The sequence below is a fragment of the Sminthopsis crassicaudata genome, chromosome 2 (assembly GCF_048593235.1).
Source record: "Sminthopsis crassicaudata isolate SCR6 chromosome 2, ASM4859323v1, whole genome shotgun sequence".
Taxonomy (NCBI): domain Eukaryota; kingdom Metazoa; phylum Chordata; class Mammalia; order Dasyuromorphia; family Dasyuridae; genus Sminthopsis; species Sminthopsis crassicaudata.
This window is the reverse complement of record NC_133618.1, coordinates 678,594,825-678,614,928: the sequence shown is the minus strand read 5'-3', so window position 1 is coordinate 678,614,928 and position 20,104 is coordinate 678,594,825.

Here is a 20,104-nt window from a genome sequence, read left to right as displayed (position 1 = left end):
GAAAAGAAGAGAAAGAAAGAGACAGAAAGAAAGAAGAAAGAAAGAAAGAAAGAGAAAGAAGGAAGGAAGGAAGGAAGGAAGGAAGGAAGGAAGGAAGGAAGGAAGGAAGGAAGGAAGGAAGGAAGGAAGGAAGGAAGAAAGAAAGAAAGGAAAGGAAGGAAGGAAGGAAGGAAGAAAGGAGGGAGGGAGGAAGAAAGGAAGGGAGGGAAGGAGGAAGGGAAGGGAGGGAGGGAGGGAAGGGAAAGGAGAAAGGGAGGAAGGGAGGGAGGGAGGGAGGAGGGAGGAAGGAAGGGTCTTTCAACTGACTAGTTCCAATTTGTGGGCCATTCTTTACTCACAGAGGTTGTTGTTTGTTCTTCTTGAAAAGGACCATGACATCAGGAAGGTGATGCTATGACATGCAAGTGAATTGGAGAAATTCTGAGGGTCTTCTTCCAGATTCATTCATTTATTTATTTTGATTTTATTTTTTTGGCTAGGTGAAAAGAGGAGATTCTTTGCCTCGATTATTCCCCTAGCCTTAATCAGTGAATGGGTGCAGTCTCAGTTAAAGAGAGCTATGGAATACCTGAACTTAAAAAGACCCAAGGCTCTAGCCACAACACAGGGCCAGTCTGAAGTCATTCTAATCTCTGTTTGGCCTCTGGACCCAGATGGCTCTGGAGGGGACAGTGAGGCCGGTGACCTTGCACAGCCCTCCCTTACTCAAATCCAATTCCTAACAACAATCCAGGATGAAGGAGAATGAGTATCCTTATCTCTAGCTGAGTCAGCTGGACAGTGCTATAATACATAAAATGCTAGACCTGGGAGAATTCTGAGTTCAAATCCTGCCTCAGACACTTCTTAGCTAGATGATCCTAGGCAAGTCATTCAACAGCTGTCTATCTCAGGTTCCTCAACTGAAAGATGGAGATAATAACAGCAGATACTTTCAAAGGTAGTTGTGTGAGGATCAAAAAAGATACTATTTATGAAATGCTTTGTCAAGCATAAAGCCTATATAAATTCGATGATAATGATGATGGTGATGACGATGATTTTACAGGGGAGGAAGTTGAGGTCCAGAGAACTGGAATCAATTTGTACTTGGCCAGAGAAATAGTAAATGTTTCCACTCTGATTTGAACCCAGGTCTCTTGACTGAGCCCAGTGCTCTCTCCATTCCGGCAGGCTATAATGCCAATGTAGCATAAAGTCTAACAAAATCAAATACGACTAGCGTACTTTTGGTCTCCATCCTTTGCGCTCTCACTGACCCCTCACGTTTAGACTGTGGGGGGCAGGCCGTCTTTCTCCATTGGCTGTGTTTTGCATCTCTGTGTTCACATCTTTTCACATTCATTTGAAGTCACCATTTTTCTTCTACAGTGCTACAGTATTCTCCAATATTCATATCCCATAATGCATTAGACCATTTCCTACAAACTGAACATGCAGATTACCTTTAGCTGCCTAATATTACAAATAACAAAATTATAAATAATAATAACAGCACTTAGCATTGAAACACAGTAGGTGCTTAACCATTATTAACAGTCATTAACTGTTTGTTAACTGTTATTAATTTACTTGGAATGGTTTTTCAGGAAAGGTCACTTCCCTCTTCTTTTTTTATTTTATTTTAAATATATTTTATATATTTAATTATTATTAATTATGTATATATATATATATAATTCTAATAATTATTATGTATTTTATTTATTTTTATTAACTGTTAACTGTTATTAACTTAGTTGGAATGGTTACTTCCCTCTTTTCTTTAGGCTGTGGTTTCAGGATTAGTCACAGAGTATGAATGGTTTTCTGATTCATCATGTATTGATGAATTAATCTTACAATCATTTCAATTCAACATCATTGAATTGTCAATGACTGATGTGAGGCACTAGGGATATAAGATAAAAAGGACACCCATATCACTCTTTGAATTGCAATCCAATTTCTCCCTTTCTCTTTCCCACCAAACTTCTGACCTGCTTTCCCTAACTTCCTGACTTTCTCCTTCCTTTCCCTACTCTCTCCAGCCTTACAGTTAGATCACTTTATGATGATCCTCCTTCTGAGGGTCTGCCCATGAATCCCCTATACACGGCAAGAGACCATCAAGTCTTTGATTGAAGAGTATTTTCTCCCAGCTTCAAAACAATAAATGAATCTATCAATCAGCATGAGTTTATTTAGTTTCTACTAATGGATGTACCTGGCACTGTTCTAGGCAATGAGGAAACAAAAGAAAAGCAAAAACAGTCCCTACTTTCACGGAATTTATATTTTACTGACACAGAGGGAAGGTACTTATACAGTTATAAAAATAATGTAAAAATTGATACATGGATATTTAGTGGGGAAAAAGTACTAAAACTTGTAGGAATCAATGTCTCAGACACTTAACACTTCCTGGCTGTGTGACCCTGGGCAAGTCACTTAACCCCAGCCTGGGGGGGGGGAAGAGTGGACACACAAACTTTTTTTTATTAAAGCTTTTTATTTTTCAAAACATATGCATGGATAACTCTTTAACATGAACCCTTGCAAAACCTTGTGTTCCAATTTTCTTCCCCTTCTCCTACCCCTTTCTCTCCCATAGATGGCAAGTAGTCCAATATATGTTATATATGGTAGAAATATATGTTAAACCCAATATATACATACATATTTACACAATTCTCTTGCTGAACAAGAAAAATAAGATCAAACAGGAAAAAAAATGAGAAAGAAAATAAAATGCAAGCAAACAACAACAAAAAAAGAGTGAAAAAGCTACGTTATGAACCATCCTCAGTTCCCACAATCCTCTCTGGATGTAGATGGTTCTTTTCATCACAAGACCACAAAATTGGAACTGGTCAAACAGAGCCTTCTCAATAAAGCAAGTTCTAGCCACATCCATTACATCACTCAAGAAACAAAATGATTTTCCATATCCATGTCTCATTTTTTTTTCCTTTTTAGAAAAAAAGTTTTTATTTTTTAGTAAATTTGCCCTAGAAGTAGCCATGTAGTCTGTCTTTGGTCTAGGTTCCATCTAAGTAATAGAGAGCTTCCATCATAACTACCAAACTCAATGGTGAACCTGCCAGTGAAGAAAACAAATTGGTTTTGAGGGTAAGTTGTTCCTTCATTGTTTAAGGAGACTAATTTTGCCTTGTGTCCAGAACTTGGGGGGGGGGTTATCTTCTTGGTTCTTGGTTATTCTGGAGAAGGCTAAAGAAGCTTCTGCAGTCTTCCTGAAAGAGAAGTTAGAAGTGAGTCTTGTTCCAGAATATGGCCCTCCCCAACAGTCATTGCTAACACCCAGGCTCCCAAGCGGAGGTCAGAAATAGGAAAGGAACGAAGGCAGATCTAATTTTACAAAAAGCATGTTTGGCAAAAGGGAAAAAACTTAACTAGAGAATGGTGCCCCCAGAAGCCCTCCCAGTGGCTCTGTTCTTGTGATTAACCTACAATCCTCCCTCCCAACCTTCAATCATTCTCACCTTTCCAGGAGTTTGTGAGGCAGACAATTGTTAAGAAGGGCAAGTTCCAAATAGGACTGCGAGATTTCACACTTGAAAGTCAAGCAGGGAGGATTTATCTGTGTTCTGCCAACAACACCTTGTCTAAATTGGATGCTAGTCCCTGGGCAGTGCACACATCCACCGGCACCTAACGTCACGTGGCCAGGCAAGTATTTACTTTAAAATATGCGAAGGACGGGCACTAGAGGGACACAGGTTTTGAGATCCCGGTGACGCTCTGGCCACCAGACAGACAAGAGATGCGTTCTCTCCAGCTTCTGGCAGCCCCCGCCGAGAACAAAGACTCGAACCAGTGCTTGGAGCAGCACGTGTCCTACGTGGGCAGTGAGGTCATCTATGGGGGCAGCGGGATCAAGACTTTCCCAGGAAGATGATGAGATGATAGATCTGGAGCTAAAGCATCTGAGGGGCCTAAAACAGCCCCCTGGTGTTACAGAAGAGGAAACTGAGGGACAGTAACCATCCAAATGTATACAGGCAGCAGGTGTCCCAGTCAAGATTGGAATCCAGAGCCCGAGTCCAAATTCGGTGCTGTTCCTATGGCCCCAAGCTGCATTTCCCCTCCTGAAATAGGGAACATTAGTGCTAGAAGAGGACTGAATTTCCATTATTCAGGTGAAAAGACTGAGACACAAAAGGGCAGGCCGGCTGATTTGCATTCTGGGTTTTGTTTTTTTTTTTCCCCTTTTCTGACATTTTAGCACCAAGCCGAAGAAGATGAGATCTAAGCAATGAAGCTCGGAGATCTGCCAGTGAAACCCCCGATTTTGCAGAGGAAGAGCCCAAAGCCCAGGACTGTGGTCCTGCCCCAGGCTCATGGATCCTCAGTGCAGCATTGGGGATTTAAGCCATTTGGGCCAGGTCTGCCTCCTCCCGTTCCACCAAGTAGGTGAGATTCATCTGACTGGGCTCTGAGCAGCTACAGATTTTGAACCAAGAACTAGTGCAAGAAGGTAGTCGGCCTTTAAGCTACATAGGGAACTCCTTGGATAAACAGAACCTGGGGGGGGAGAGATAAAGTGGGAGACCCCTCTGGTGCAACCCAGGAAAGCTGGGAAGGAATTGGAGCGAGCATGTTTGTGAACATGCAGGAGAGAATCCCCTGGCAAGCATCTATTAAGTACCTACTGTATGCCAGGACTATTCCAGGTGCTGGGGACGTGGGGACAATGATGAAACTGTGTCTGACTTCCAGAAGCTTGCATTCTATAGGATATAGGATTAATATTACCATGGCTGTATATGTATGTACACATAGGTTAACGTGATAATGTGATATGACATGATACAATAGAATATAGATGAGATGAGATGGGATATGATGGGACGTAATGGCTAGCTATTAACTCTGGCTTCTGAGAAGGGAAATCCTCTCCCAGTGGGGCTCAGAGCTATAATTTGCAGAGCTGCCCAGAGCACAGACAAGGTAAGGGACTTTCCCAGAGTCACACAGCCAGGGGGTCAGGGAAGATCAGACTAGCTGTTTGCCCACAATATAGACCAAATTAACTCAGTCATTTTGGGAGGGTCAGAGTTGGGGGGGATGTCAGCAGCTGGACAGATCAGAGAAGACTTAGGTAGTGAGTGATATCTAAGTGGGGACTTGAAGTATTCAAAGTGATGGAGTTAAGGAGAGAGAGTGCTCTAAAGATGGCAGACAATTTGTGCAAAGGCACAAGGGGGAGGGTGGCCAACTGGGCCAGATCATCGAGGGCACAAGATGTAATGATGGGTGACAGTAGGATTGTGAGTGCCAGAGATCTCCCGAAGAACTCTGAATCTGGGGGAACAGTTGGCCCTCTCAGGTTAAAATACTCGCTTTCCCCATCTGAGAGCATCTGAGAGGACGCCCTGTCAGCAGCCCCAGAATGCGGATTTCCATCATTTTAACAGCACGGAATCTTACTGACGTTAAAGCTTATCCTTCCTAGAGGAAACAGACATTTAACCCTGATCCATGGATCTTCTCAGTTTCCTTTCTACTTGGCTCAGTTTGGTAGTGGGTTCCAAATTATGCAGGGTTAATTTGAAATATGTTGTTAAAATTGCTTCCAAATGGAGCTTCTTGAATTAGATTTGGGTGTAGCGGAGCTGTTAAGGTCAAGATCAAAGCACGTTCTAAGAGCCCCTCCCTTTAATGTGGCCTTTTTGTTTCTGAAAACAAGGATATTCCCCTTATCTCTATGCCCCCCCCCAAAAAAAGAAAATTCAATTATTCTGGGTTCAAGAGAACATTTTTCTAAATCAGACTATTAGAGATGATTTCAAAGATCCATAGGATCTCAGGAGGCCATCGTCCATTTTCATGGTGTCGGTGCAGTTTCTGACAGGTAGCTGAGTGATGCGGTGGAGGAAATGCTGGGTCCAGGAGGACTTGGATTCAAATCTGGCTTCAAACGCTTTCTAACTGTGACCCTGTACAAGTCATTTAACTTCATCCAGAAAATGGGCATAAGATTAGGGTCCTGTTGGAAGGATCAAGTAAGGAAAAACTGGGAAGAGTTTCTCACGTACTTAGCACGTAGTAAGCATTATATCAATGTTAGGATTATCATCATGAATTTTTTTAACTGCTGGGTTTTGTAACAATCCCCCACTTCCAAATTGTTATAGAAGCTATAAATTAAAAGTTGGCTCCCATCATGGTTGGTCAATCCACAGTGACCACATAGAAATCTCAAATTACACTCGATAAAATGGAATCTTTGATGATTTAGAGGCACTTTTAGATCTTATTACCCTGAACCTTAATTGTTATTATAAGAGAATTGAGTTCAAATTCTAGCCTCTTAGATAGCTAAAATAGCTAATTTTTGAAATCTTGTCGAGTTTTACATTTTCTGATTCTTTGAGATAAGTATTAATTCATAGAAAATTCCCCCAAAGAGAGCGCACGGAACGGGTTTTTCCATGAGATGATAAACACAATCCACATATCTCTCATGGCTCAATGAAATGATATTAAGGAAATTGGGGGCTGCTTTTTGGAGGTAACTATCTCCAGTTCCTCAGAAGCCTTCAAGCAAAAGTGGGGTGGCCACTTGTTGGGTTCGTTGCTAAGAAAGGATTTCTGTTCAGAGACCGTTTGGTTGCAGTAGCCTCTGAGACCCCTTTTACATCAGAGATCTTATAATTCAGTGATATCGGAAGGCCTGAGAAAATGAATAAAATAAAGAATCTTTCCATTTCATGTCTTCATATGTTGAGCGGGTGGGTGGGTGCCTGGGGCTTTCCTTCATGGCAGTGATCTACCCTGCTCCCCCAAGATAAGGACAACAGACCCATACTGGCACTAGGATCATGCAAAACAAAGAGATTCCTTAATGGGAACCTAGAGATTCTATATGCAGATAGCACAGAAATCTGTTGCCATGGGAGCCAATGGAGGACTGCAGCTAGACCAAAGCGAGCAGCGGCCGGGTCCTTTTTGGTACCCCGGTCCACCGGCTTGGTTAAATGAAGTTACCTTTGATTTTTGGTTTCTGAATAAACATGAAACTGGATTTTTCGTGCAAAATCCTGATTTCAAGGTTATTGATGCCCGGCTAAATTAATACAGTCTGTGTGATAGCATTCCAAATCCCCCGCAAAGCCCGGGATCCTCCCGTCTTCGGCAAACTTGACATTTGTTTTTCATCACGAACGGAAAGGTCACCGGCTCCAGATGAATCAGGATACCTGCTCGAGTTTACATTTACATGCATTTTATTTTATTCCCCCATGCACTTTTTATGAGATCCATCATTGGAATAAAACTGTAGCAGTCCCTTATTATCCAGGTCTAATCAACTAGGAGAGTTGTCATGTGGCTTGCTTCCTAGGAGAAGTGGGAACCCATTTTTTAATCAAAATATGAAATGCGCCTCGGCTCGGGCAACCTGAAAACAAGCCCGGCGAGTCCGACGTCCTTGCCGGCTCAACTTTCCACTGTCATTTCAAGGAGGGAGTGCAGAATTACGTCCTAATAGGCATTCCTCGCCTAACGGTACGGACGGTTTCATTTTCAAAATCCTCCGGCGTGATTAGCCGATGTGTAATTCGGAGTTTATGGCCAACGTGAGCATCCCCTTTTCATCGCAGAGGGGGATTTTCGGTAGGGCTCGGGATAGGCGTGGGACCCATGCTGGGACGGATCGCCCCCCCGGCACCCCTCCCCCAATATCTGATAATGTTTTATATTTTTTCCAAAATACCTGTGGAGCTGACAGAGCATGATGCATTCATTTTCCTTGATTTTGTAGTGAGGGAAAAGGCTAGCATGAATAATTCAAAAATAATGCTGAGACTGTTAAGATTTAGTACTGGAGAGGTCATCACAGTTGGGAGAAATGAGCTAGGAGACTATTACTATTCCATGATCTTTGAATCTCAAGGTGACATCATTATTATTTCTCTCTATCTATAATGTGGGGCTGCAACCAACTGATTGCTGTGTTTCTCATGTAGGGGAGAAAGATCAATGACATTCAGACCCCAGCATGTGAACTCCAAGAGCTGTGGCCAATAAAACTGTCATTAACAGTCACCACAATTTTAGCTGCGTTCGCTTCCAGGTCAAGCTGTTTTTAAAATGATAAGTGACATTGAGAGGTTGAATAGAGAGTAGTCATCCTAAAGGGACCAATTTCCCTCAACAAACAACGCAAACTCTTTCATTAACGTGAAATTAATTTAATTCCTTTCTTCCCCAAATGCAAAAAAAAGAAAAAAAAAGTATTCTTGGGCTAATCCAGACGCTGAAGATGCTCAGCGAAGATGCACCCCAGAAAAACCCAAATCTCTTTCCCGCATGATCCCCGGGAGCTGCGAGCTCTCTCCGGCAGGCAGAAAACATTCCCGTACAGTCGGGTTTAATTTATTCTCATTTTCAACAAGAAGAGAAGAGTGAGCACCAAAAAATAGAATGCAGGCTGGAGGAGTGGGAGGGGGGAACGGTTCCTTAACCATTTGTTAGCTCCAAGTAATCAGCGATCAATCTTAACTTTCATGGGAACAGGATTAAAGAGCACCTCAACATTCAAAAATATTCTAATGGAATAGAGCTATTACCACTGTGAAATCCCTTTTTTCCCTTCGAAACCCCAAAGGGTCCCCACATGTTTAAAACATTCTTTTACCTCCCAGAATTGTTACAAGCTCTCTGACAGGCTTACTTTGTAATTAAAATTTTCATGTTTGTGTCAGAGCTGGGGAAATGTAGCACTTCATTGAAAAGCGCAATCACTGGTGCCAGTTGTGATTGTTGTAAGGGAATTAAAAATAGGGTACCTGCAGCTCAGGCGCTCGGAGCCAATGCAGAAAGGGCTGGAGCCGCCGGCTCCGGCCTCCTCCCTGGGACCCGCTTCCCCTTGCAGCACAGGGCCTTTTCACCTTCTCGACAGCAGGTGGACACTAATGCTCTGCCACGTGAGTCACAGCTCGTGGTCAGAAAGCATCAAGATGGGATGGGGACGGGAGGGAGAAGGGGACCCCGTGCAGGCTTGGGCCCCCCCCCTCTGTATTTTTGCCCAGTGTCTCTGTGTGGAGCTGGGCTAGAAGTTGAAATGGTTTCTGCTGTGGCCACCAAAGAACACAGCATTTTCCATCACTGTATTCTATGGATTTTTCATCCTTGGCTGGTATTAGGAAGAAAGGGTTGGAAACAAGGAAGAAAGAAAGGAAATAAGGAAAGAGGGAGGAGGAAAGGAAAGAGAGAGAGAAGAAAAGAAGCAAGGGAAGAAGGAGGGAGGGAAGGAAATAAAGGAGGAAAGTCAGGAAGGATGGAAGGAGGAAGAAAAGGAGGGAAAGGAAGACAGGAAAAAAAGAAAGGAAAAAAGGAAAGAAGGTAAGGGAAGAGAAAGAAGGAAGGAGAGAAGGAATGAAACAAAGACGTAAAGAAGGGAGGGAGGAAGGATGGAAAGTAAGGAGGAAAAAACAAATAAAGGAAGGAAGGAATAAGAAAAAGGAAGAAAAGAATGGTGAAAGGAAAAGGACAAGAAAGGAAAAATAAAAATTAGGGAAAAGTAATGAACAAATTTAAAGAAAGCAAAAAAGAAAAAATAATAAGAGGGAAAGATAAGAAAAAATAGAAAAGAAAGGATGGAAGGAATAAGAAGGATAAAAATGAAAGAAAGATATAAGTAAAGGTTAGGAAAAGGAAATAATGAAAGAAATTTGGAACTGAAAAAGAAAGAGGGAAGCAAGGAAGGAAGGGAAGGAAAGAAGGAGGAAGGAAGGGAGAGAGGGAGGAAAGGAAGAAGGAAGGAAATAAGGAAGAAAAGAAGGAAGGGTGGATGTCAGGAAGGGAGGAAGGTAAAGGAGGCAAACACAAGGGAGGGAGAACTGAATGAAGGAAGAAAACGAGGGAGGGGGGAGACACATTGCCAGGTTTTGTTTCTAGTGGCTCAGAACTGCAAGCATTGGGGCTTCCCTTAGGGTTGTTCCTGCTACAGTCCAAGTCCTCCATAATTCAGCACTTTGACTTCCCCAATGTCTGCAGACAGAAATGCCCGGGCCTTGCAGTGCAGGGTGCCAGTCTTCTCTGCTGGTCCGGTCTTTGGGCAGCGGAACCCGGACCGGCAGCAGGGCTGTGCTTGAAGGGGTCCCGGCCTTGGTGAGTCCGGGGTCACCTCTGTGCCCCAAGGAGGCAGACGCTGGAGACTCCAACCGCTTCCATGGGCATTAAATGTTTCCTTCAAATGCAGAAGAAACTTTATTGGCCCCGGTGAAAACCAGGTGGTGAGGTGGGATCTTGAGCCCAGAGAAATCCAAACTTAATTTTTTTTTAAAAAGCTGAGCTTTAAGGACGAACGTGTCCTGCTGCCCCTCTCCCTCAGACTATGACCCATGTGGTGAAGGTTTCAATGATACAACAAAGGAAGAGTTGTGATATGAGTGTGTGTGAGGCATAAGGATGTCTAAGCTTGTGATGAGTGCATATGTTATGTGTGGGGGGTTTTTGAGAGTGTGACTGTGGACCCCAGCCCCACCCTGGCGCTGGCCACCGTTCTCCCGGGGTTGCCTCAGTGCCGGGACTGTGGGGAGACGTCGGCTCCTCTCACCGGGATCCGCCCCGCGCCAGGAGCAGAAGCGTCCCACGCTGCCCGGACCCACGGACCCCCCAGCTGGCCCCACCCATCCTGCCCTGGGTCCTCTGGCCTCTGCCGGGCTGTCTGGGTCTCTTAGCCCCCTCAGTCTTAGGCCCCGTTGCCCGGCACTGCTCTGAGCACTGAACCCTCCGTGCAAAGGGAGGCTCCAGCCTAAGCCCGCGGTGACAAAGCCCTCGCCCAATGGAGCCGGGCCGGAGCCAGAGCGGCCATCCTTGGCCCAGCCAGCCTCTGCTGGGCTCCCCCCGGTGCTGGGGGGGTGTCTTTGAAGTGAAGGAGATCCCTGGCTCTGCAGGGGCCCAGAGAAAGAAGCAAAAACAAAACCGGGGCCGTTTCCTTGCCCACCAGGAGTCCTGTTCAAAGAGAATAGTTGGAGAACACTCATGAATATCAGAAGGTGGCCGGACTTTGGCTCTGCACAGGGCCCGGCACATGGCGACTGCTAGAGCCCAGCCCGGGCCCCAGGTGGGCCCGGCTCAGGCCGCCCTGCCAGGCTGCAGAGGTAAGAGAAGGGCCGCCGCCTGCCTTTCATGGCAGGTCGTGGGGCTGACTTTTGTGCCCAACAGCCAAGTCCACGTGGCAGAATGGAGGAAGGACCAGTGGGGGACTCACAAGGCCCCCACTCCCTGGGCCGCCTGAGGCTGCCCAGGGCAGCGTGGTGGGCAGTGACCCGTTTTCTCTGGGCCCCCACCAGAACGCCAGCTCTGGCTTAGCCAACCAAGGCAGGAGTTCTCAGGCTGGGGGAGCGGACTGCCCGGGACCAAGCAACCTAACCGGGTGTTAGGGGCCCATCCCCAGCTTGGCCTCCAGGAGGGGGTGGGTGGGGATCCTGGCGGACGGCAGGGGGGCTCGCCCGGATGATGTCACGGGTCCCAGGTGTCCGTGGCAGGAACTCCAGTCCAGTCTGGCTCCTTGAGGTCAGAAAGACAGCGAGCCAGGGCTCTCTGGAGATAAGGGCGCAGCGACATCCAACAGGTTTCTTCTGGGGGACCCGCCTCCCCGGCCGCGTCTCCATTTGGCCCATAGTCCCCACAAAGGGGCCGGTCACGGGCCATCACAGTGGAGACCGGGGCCCATGGAACCGCAAGGCGGAAGCGGCACTGTTTGGCAGATAAGAAGCCATCCCATCATTAAACAAAGGTGTTCAGTGCCTTGGGCCCCAACTTTGATTTTGGCAGGCATCTGTCCGTCTCTGGCACGGGGAGCTGGGAGGCAGCTCCAGTGTTTCAGGAGAAGAGGAAGCGAGCCTTGCTGCAGCCTTGAGGTTTTCCCAGACGCCAAATGGGTGGGCCTCCCTCTGCTGCCTGCAGGCCCAGCCTCACACCCGGAGGCGGAAAAGCGCCTGGAGGGTTGGAGAAGCTCGCCCCGGGGGCTCCAGAGCCAGGCCGGCCCAGGCCTGCGGCTATGACAGGGGCCTAGTGAGGAGCTGCCGGGAGCCGGGGCTTCTCCCAAGCTGGGGAGAGATGCTCTGCTCCCTTCCCAGACGCCCCGCCCCTTTTCCCTGAATTCTGCATGTTGGACAGATGGGCCCCGCACACCTCACACGTCTCCTCCTTGCGTTTGGAACTCACTCTGGTGGGGCGCCCACAGCTCTCCCGCTCCCATGTCTGCGATTTCCCCACTCACCGATGTCCCTTCTGCCTGGAGCCCGCTGTGGGAAAGGACCCTTTGTACAATGACAAACCGTGGCCTGAGATCCCAAGGGGCCTCGGACCACCCACCAAGGAGCTCTGCGTGACCCTGGACTGGGACATCTCTGGGAACCCGGGCGCTGGTCACATGAAGGCCTTTCCAGAGTGTTTAATGAATCAACCTCCTGGAGCTTTCTGGGGGGAGGTGGCAGCTGAGGGACCGGGGAGAAGTAGAATGTCATTGGGGGCTTCCTGAATGGCTCCCGGGATTCTGAAATGGGAGAGGAAGAGAACGATAACATGATGGTTCCAACCTGCTTACCCCGGCCCCGGAGGAGTTTGGGAACGGAGAACTTTTTGTCTGGAAGGCTTCAAGGTGTCTGGAGATCTTTGGGCAAGGCAGGAAGGGGGCTTTCTACTGGAGAGGGGGAAGGAGGGAGCAAGGGGACTGAGCCGCCCAATGGCTGGGGACACCTACCCTAAGCAGGGCCTGGAGGCCTCGTGCAAGGCCAGGTGCTTAGGCAGTACCCGAAACATAGTAGTGGAAGATCCAACTGGTTTGTTCGTTTGGGAATTAATTCTAGAATTGTGTCAAAAGCTGAGATCCTGAGGGCCAGGCTCTGGCATCAGTGAGAGGATTCGGGCCAGTTCTGATGCTCCTGTGATGGAGGGAGCCATCGGCCCCCAGAGAGCCTGGGGGGACTGGGGGTTGTTCATAACAGAGCTTTGTCACTTGTTTTCTTGTTTTTTTGCTTCTATTTTATTTTCTTTCTCATTTTTTTTTTCTATCTGACTTGATTTTTCTTGTGGAGCAAGATAACTGTATAAATCTGTCTGCATATATTGGGTTTAACATATATTTCTACTGTGCTTAACATATATTGGACTACTTGCCATCTAGGGGAAGGGGTGGGGAAAGGGGGGGATTGGAACACAAGGTTTTGCACGGGTGAATGCTGAAAATTACCTGTGTATATGTTTTTTTTTTATTTTTTAAAAATTTTTGTTTATTTAGAATTTTTTCCACAGTATATATGCATGAGTAATTTTTTTATAATATTATCCCTTGTATTCATTTTTCCAAATTATCCCCCCCACTCCCTCCCCCCGATGACAGGCGATCCCATACATTCTACATGTGTTACAATATAACCGAGATACAATATATGTGTGTAAATCCCATTTTCTTGTTGCACGTTAAGTATTAGATTCCGAAGGTATAAGTAACCTGGGTAGACAGACAGTAGTGCTAACAGTTTACATTCACTTCCCAGTGTTCCTTCTCTGGGTGTAGTTGTTCCTGTCCATCATTGATCAACTGGAAGTGAGTTGGATCTTCTTTATGTTGAAGATTTCCACTTCCATCAGAATACATCCCCATACAGTATTGTTGTTGAAGTGTACAGCGATCTTCTGGTTCTGCTCATTTCACTCAGCATCAGTTCCTGTCAGTCTCTCCAGGCCTCTCTGTATTCCTCCTGCTGGTCATTTCTTACAGAACCTTAACCTTCATATACCATAATGTTTTGAAAAATAAAAAAAGCTTTAAGAAGGAAAAAAAAAAAGCTGAGATCAATCAATCATCAAGTGTTGATTGAGGTGACCAATTATTCTGGTACCATTACCCAACATTTTAAGAGCTTCCCGGGCAGTGGCTCACTGCAGGATGTGGAGTCAGGAAGATTCATCTTCCTGAGTTCAAGTCCAGCCTCAGACACTCACTGGCTGTGTGACCCTGGGCAAGTCACGATCCCTGGCAAGTACGTACTACATGCCAGATACTATTTGTATTGATTAGGAGATCCCAGGGAACATTCAAGTGCTGATTTTGAGAAGGTAATTGGTGGTTTGGATGAAGAGCTCCGGAGAAAGGTTTCTAAGGGGCGTGGCTACTTGGGACCTTTTGTGGGGAGATGTAAAGTCTTGGGAGGTGATGAGATCATCACTTAGAAAGGCTGGGAAAGGATGAACAATGAAGGAGACAAACCGCCCTAAGATGTTTACCAGTGAAGTGGAAGATAAGTCCTTTCTAAGAAGGAATAGTCTTTAAATATTCCTATTCACAAGGGAGCTCTGATTGAGCAATACCTGTACCCAACAAGGTCCAAATTGTACCTAAATACTCCTAAGAGCACACTTCTTTTTCCCCCCCTGAGGCTGGGGTTAAGTGACTTGCCCAGGGTCACACAGCCAGGAAGTGTTAATTGTCTGAGACCAGATTTGAACTTGGGTCCTCCTGACTTTAGGACTGGTGCTCTGTCCACTGCACCACCTAGCTGCCCCCCCCCCCCCCAGAACACTCTTAACAAAGGAACAAAGATGTGGAAACAAAATAGGTACTCATTGGTTGAAATAAATGAAAAACGATTTCACAAATGAATCCGAGTCCAAATTTAAATCTCCAAAAATTACCAGCTAAGTGACCCCGAACCAATCACTCAACTTCTTGTCTGTCTCGGTTTCCTCATCTATAAAATGGGAATCATAACAGCATGGACCTCCGGGGATTGTTATGAGAGCTGAGATTAGTAACTGTACAGCACTTTGCAAAGCTGAAAATGTTATGTAAGTAATAGCCATTATTATAACAATGAATATGAGGAATTCCAAGAAACAGAAAGATTTGTATTTGAGGGCAATAAAGAGAATCGAGAGAAAAAATATACCCAATGACTAATAATAATAAATAGCTAACACTTATCTAGTGCCCATTATGTGCCAGCCAGTATGCTAGACACTGAATAAATGTGCACAGAAAAATACACTAAAAGCAAATTGAACTCCCTGTAAGGAAAAAGCAGTGGAGGTCTCGGAGAACAGGTAATGATAGATGTCTGGCCACGTGACGAGGAGAGATGTGAGCCGACGTGGGTGGAATACTGTATACCCTGTAAGGAATAATCCCTGTGTTACAGGTTTGGGGGGGTTATTATTTTCATCACAAGGGAGAATTCAGTCTGGAAGATGGTGCTAAAATGTGATACAAAGACAAAAAAGAGCAACAAAATGGATTTTTAAAAGAGGGGAATGGTTAAAATTCTATCTTCTCTATTTCTGCCCCTTGAATCATAGTGAAATAGTAGCTGAGAGGGGCAAGACTCGGGGGCTGGAAGACCTGGGTTGGAATCTCGGCTCTTAAGCTGTAGGACAAAGGGTGAGAAAATCTCCTCCAACCTCAATTTCCTGACCTGTAAAATGTGAATTATAGCAGTTGTCGTGAGAGTCAAATGAGATTGGTCCATCCACCACCTATATGTAGGTACCTCGGAGCTCCCTGCCCTGGGAGGGGTAATGGGGACCCAAATGCAAAGAGTGAACCACATGCTACTCCCAAAGAGCTCCCATTTGGGGCTGTGGATGGAGCAGGAAGGTGCGAGGATGGGCTAGATCCCGCTCCCGAGGGTCAAGCAGCTTAGACTCAGCAGCCTTGCTCGCATAGCCCAGATCTGCCGCCATTTCCCTGGGTCATCTTGGGCAGGTCCTTCCTCCCTGGGCCTTCCAGAGCCTCCCTCCTCGTCTTCCCAATGAGGAGGCTGGGCTGGGTGATCTCTTAACCATTTTTGTTCTGGATCCAGAATAAGGATAATGGTGGGATGGGACTGGCTCTGGCTCTGGTTCTCTACCACGGATCAACAACAACAATAATGATAGTGTTATATAGCATTTTAAGGCTTTACAAATATTTCCTTACTTTCTCCATGGCTCTGAGAAGTAGGTGCCATGATCATTCCCATTTTATAGATGAGAAAACTGAGGCACAGCGGTGAAGTGACTTGTCAGGCTCACACAGCTCCTGGGCATGTATATATAACGTAATTTTAAAGTGATAAAACACAGATATATACCAGGTGGCTTCAAAGGACATTGGAAGCAGCGTTTGAAGCTGAGGCTCGGAGTCCTAGGTAGGAGCCCTGACCACTGTTGGATTTAATGCTTGAGAAAGAAAAAATCAGGAGCTGGCTCCTGTCCCCTTCCTCCCCCAAGCCCCACAGAGACAGTCAGACCCTAGGCTTTGGAGCCTTCTTATAGCAGCCTCGTGACACTCCTGGCCCTTCTCAGAATGGAGGTTTTAAATGCATAAAACAAAACATGCAACATTTCCAAGGGTCCCAAAGCTTAGCCTAAGTAAAGACAGAGCGGATTTTCTCCCCAACTTTATCCACAGCCTGAAGTCTTTCTCGTCATCATCCACCGACCCCCGGCCCCCTCCCAGCATCCTCCCTCCCTCATCCCCGTCAGCTGGGAGGAGGCTCCTTTTGTCACAAGTGGCCGAGCCAAGCCAAACAACCCCGCTCTGCCTCGTGGTCCTTGGGAATGGCTGCCCCGTTCGGAGATTTCCCCTGTATGTCAGACATGGCACGAGACGGAAAGGACATTCAAGGGCTGCCACCATTTTCTTTCCATGTTGTGGAGCTCCGGGAGAACGGCTGGTTTCCCCTGCCGCCATCTTTCTCTCCAAGTCTGGGTTCTGGGTGTGGTGAGAGGTCGGCTCTGACCCCATTGCCACTGGCTTTTATTTCCTGGCCGTCTCCCGAGGCCTTCCTCCTCCAGAGCCCCGTCTCCTCCAGCAGGGCTGTTGGATGAAGACTTCTGGGTTCCTTTCTCGTCTTGATCCACCTTCCAAGGGGAGCGGGCAGGCTTTGGGACCATGTCACTCAGCCAGAAGATGGTATCAGGATCCTGGTGACCTTGGACAGGGGCCTCGGGGAGGGGAGGAGACTTGGGCCCCTAAACCAACCAACTGCCCAGGGTTGGACCCGACCCCGATTTCTTTCTGAGGTATTGATTGGCCCAGATCTTTGTCTTCCTCTTGCCCAGCTTGGGTTGATCACTGACTTCTGAGCTGATCATTTCACCTTAGTGACTTTATTAGATCCTGGGACTGGTAGCAAGGATGTTTGCTATCAATTCCTTGCAGCTTCGTGTCTTCTGCCAATGACATGCAGATTCGTTTGTCTGAGTTAAAGAAAAAAAAAAGTTCAAGCAGCCCAGAGCCAAGTACAGACTTCTGCTCGACTCATTGGTGACCTCCTTCCAAGGTGACATGAAGCCATTATTTTAGCCTCTGGGCCGGCTTTCGCCCCTCAGCCAATTCTTGTCCCCAGCCTACATCCCACCATCTTTCCCACGAGGGGCCCGTGAGAACCTCGGTCCAAAGCTCAGCCAAAATTTAGGTAACTTGTACTTAGGGCAGTCTCAGTCAAACAATTCTGGCAAAAATGGGAAATGGAGCGAGGCGGGTGCAATGTGCCCTCAACCACGCCCGATCTGTTCTAGCGGCTCCCTTCCTTTCCCAAACATTCACCCTGCACGCCTTTCAGGAACAGAACCAACAACTTTACTAGGGATCATCATAAACTCACTAGCTTATCGTTCACAGACCACCTGAGCTTCCTTATCTTTAAAATCAGGACCTCTGCCCTTCCCCAATCCTAGAATACCTCTCCCTCCTCTAGTCTTTCAAAATCAGGGAGAGTAATTTAGCAACTACACAGGAAGCTGGCTTGGGCCCGGTGACTTGCATGCATTGGGGAAGTTAGGTGTGCTACCATTACTGCTCTTGGCTTTGAACTTCCCATGAATCAATATATTCCATCCTCTCCAACCCGGAGATCATTCTCCTGTGTAGAGAAAACAGGCGCAAAACTGAACTGAGCAGCTCTGCTTTCTTTCTGTCATCAGGTGCCAAGGCTTATGCCGGGCACTGCCAGCTGTGGCCCTGGCTCTGGGAGCCTGCCCTTCTCCCGTATACTTCCTAGCGTCTCACTCTTTGTTGTTGGCTTTAGTTTTCTCCACCCTCCTTGGTTTATCTCAGCCTCAGGATGCCTAATCCTTTTCTAGGACCCCGATGCTTTTGTATTCATGCTCCACAGAATTTATTTTCAGGCAGGGTTGCTCACTGAACTCCCTGTGGATCCACATTCTAATGTCTTTTGGAGACTCCTTTTTCTCCTCATAAGAACTTTCTCTTTTTTTGTCTTCAGAGTGTCATTCTTTAGCTCTTTCTCCCCTTCCCTTGTTACCTTTTAGGCCATCCAATCTAACCTGTATTTTCTCTTAACCCTTTGGAACCTGTTTTCCTAAAATGAGTACCAGGCTGTTTTCTGCCCTTTCACAAATTCCATTTATCGAGCATTTATCGGAGTTGGAGCATTTACTTCCACCAAGGTTACCAGGATTTTTATCTCAACAATCCATTTCTCCTTATGGGAAAACACAAGCTACCTAATAATAATAAAAAATAATAATAAAACTTTCCTTTTGTTGGTTCCTCCACCTTTTGGAGGATGAAAGATGGAAGATGCCAAGAAATTGTGGAGAACTTGGCTTTGGTCAGTGAGCAGCCTCCGTAGCTGCCTGGATAATCAAGAACGTCCAATCTCCTACTCTGTGCAGGGCTGTTGTGTTTCACAAATTAAATAACTGGAAGTGGATAAACATCCATTTCCTCTTTCTGCCCAGGTGGTTTCTAGTCCAAAATGATGATCATATCTCATGCCGTGCCCCTTCTTTTTTATCCCGTTGCTTTCTGGCACACTTTGCTCCTGTTCTGCCTCCTGCATTTTCCTACAGGAACATATCTTCTTCACGTACAAGACTCTCTCCCTCTCTTAGTTTATCTTGTGTGTGAATAAGACATGGTCCTGGAGCATTTCCAGATGGATTTGTGGTTAGAAACATCATTTTATGATGCATTTTCCATTTTGACGGGTGACATGTGACTGGTCCCAGTGTTTTGGGGCAGTTTCAGCTGTGGCTCCCGCTCCCCAGCTCTGACATGTTCCGTCTTTGCGGTCGCTTGTCCCCGTGCTCAGATCTTCAGTTCGGGCCTGTTATCGGTAGGATTTGTGGTGAGTCACCTTCTAGTCTTAGAGCTGGCCGGGCTCTTGCTGGCCATTTACAGCTGAAGAAACCGAGTCCTTCGGAGGTCAAGGCTGTGGACCAGTGGCACGAGGTCGGAGGGCTGGATTTGAGTCTCAGGTCTGTCATTTCCTACCTGCTTGACCTATTCGCCTCCCAGTCCTGGGCCTTGGCTTCCATATTGTGGATGAGAAGGTGGGAGAGGGTGGTGTATTTGTAAGGCAGCCCCTCCCTCCTCTGCTCCATCTCCCTTCCCCTCCCAGACTCCTACCCCTTAAGTGCAGATTTCTACCTTCCCTTTGACCAAAGAAGTGCGCGGTTTGCTGTTCTTTAACCTACGTGTCCCCACACCTGAGGCTGATTTTTCCCTTAGTTCAGAGTTTAAAAGCACCGGTAAGTGCCCTCTCACTGGGGAGGAACAAGGGGAACGTGGTGTTGGGTTGACTGGTGGGACTGCACTTAATGGAGCCTCGGGGAGGAAGTTGTCCATCACCAGGTAGCAAGCACACCCAGCAAAGGGAGCTGTGGGGGGTGGGAGGGTCAGGGGGCTCAGACCAGCCTTTGAGTGATGGACCCAGGCCCCGGGCCTTAGTTCGCAGTGAAAGCCCCCGGCCCCACGACCGTTCTGGGAGAACCTGGGAGTGGATGGCGAGGAAGCTTCTGACGGCTGCGTGGAGGCAGTTGACAAGGACCGTCGGCTTGTGGTGTTTCATATCGCCAATGATTCAAATTAATTTTTGCTCTCCTTCCCCTCGCTTCTTTTCTAATTCTACAAGCTTGACTTCCTATCCAGTGAAACTTACATTTATTTGTAATCTCGCTGCTTACACTCCACTGAACAATAAAAGAACAATAAACTTAATAAAAAGCCCAAGTGATTGGAAATTGCTCTGGGAATGGCAGTCCAGTATGAAAGCCATAAATTTACTTGTAGACTCATGACAATGTCAGCTAATTTTTATGAAAAGCCCATCACACGGCATTGCACCAAAACACTGTGATC